Raw genomic sequence first — 760 nt, 5'->3', positions numbered from 1 at the left:
AGGAGACAATGAACATTATTGCACTTCGTGTCAATGCCCCTTGTCATTTTCTTAATGACCAATTACTGTTCCAATGTATTCAATTATTTAAGAAGCTAATTTCTTTGTTTATGAAAACCATATCCAGAAGCAAATGATCCTGGCAAAACAAATCTTTATCGTTTCATTTCCACCAGTGAAATGAAGCCACATGAACCTAGAGGTTGCCAATGCCCTTATCAGTGTGGGACAAACCAAATGAGGGCAGTCCCATGTGCTTTCATCAACTTACTGGAAGTGAACCGCTGTCACTCTGAAATATTTTTTTTTAAGTATGTTTTTGGAGGTTCCTTTCTAAATAAGTCGAGAAGAGAATGCCAGGGGCTGTGTGAAGGCCTTGTTGGAGAACTTTCGGGCTGCAAGACCACTGAGCGCTGGTGACCAGCCTCACTTCCGGAGCTCAAGGCTGGAGGGAATCCCAGCCAGATCCAGGGCGGTGTCCTTGTCAGTATCTGGGCTCCTCCCTCCTGCGAAGCAAAGGCGGCAGCCCTTACTAGACCTCCCAGGCCCCGGGCTCCCCCTGCTTTTGGTTGTGGCCCGGGGCGGCGCAGGGTGACTGACCTCCACGCTCCTATGACTGCCCCATCCTCTCCTCGGGGCCACCACTGAACCACTGAGAGAAGGTAAAAGAGGCCCAACCACTCTCACCAGGGATTTTCTTTTCCTTTTTTTTTTTGCTGGTTTCAGGCTTTCTTCTGCCTGAGTGGAAAATGAAGGCAAC

At 48.6% G+C, this 760-nt stretch overlaps 1 protein-coding gene across 2 annotated transcripts in view; it reads left to right on the top strand.

The window, feature by feature from the left end:
* Nucleotides 1-516: 516 nt before the first annotated feature.
* Nucleotides 517-760, top strand: part of LOC104847520 (N-acetyllactosaminide alpha-1,3-galactosyltransferase-like) — a 72279-nt gene continuing 72035 nt past the window's right edge. The window contains exon 1 of one of the 2 annotated variants that reach the window (XM_010602951.2): nt 517-662. The gene's annotated coding sequence lies outside the window, so the exon portion shown is untranslated. The remainder of the gene's footprint in view (nt 663-760) is intronic. The other variant, XM_033759090.1, reaches the window with a different exon arrangement.

Source organism: Fukomys damarensis, unplaced genomic scaffold (assembly GCF_012274545.1).
Source record: "Fukomys damarensis isolate Sample0158 unplaced genomic scaffold, DMR_v1.0_HiC HiC_scaffold_36, whole genome shotgun sequence".
NCBI lineage: Eukaryota > Metazoa > Chordata > Mammalia > Rodentia > Bathyergidae > Fukomys > Fukomys damarensis.
This window is presented reverse-complemented; position numbering and strand designations above follow the sequence as displayed.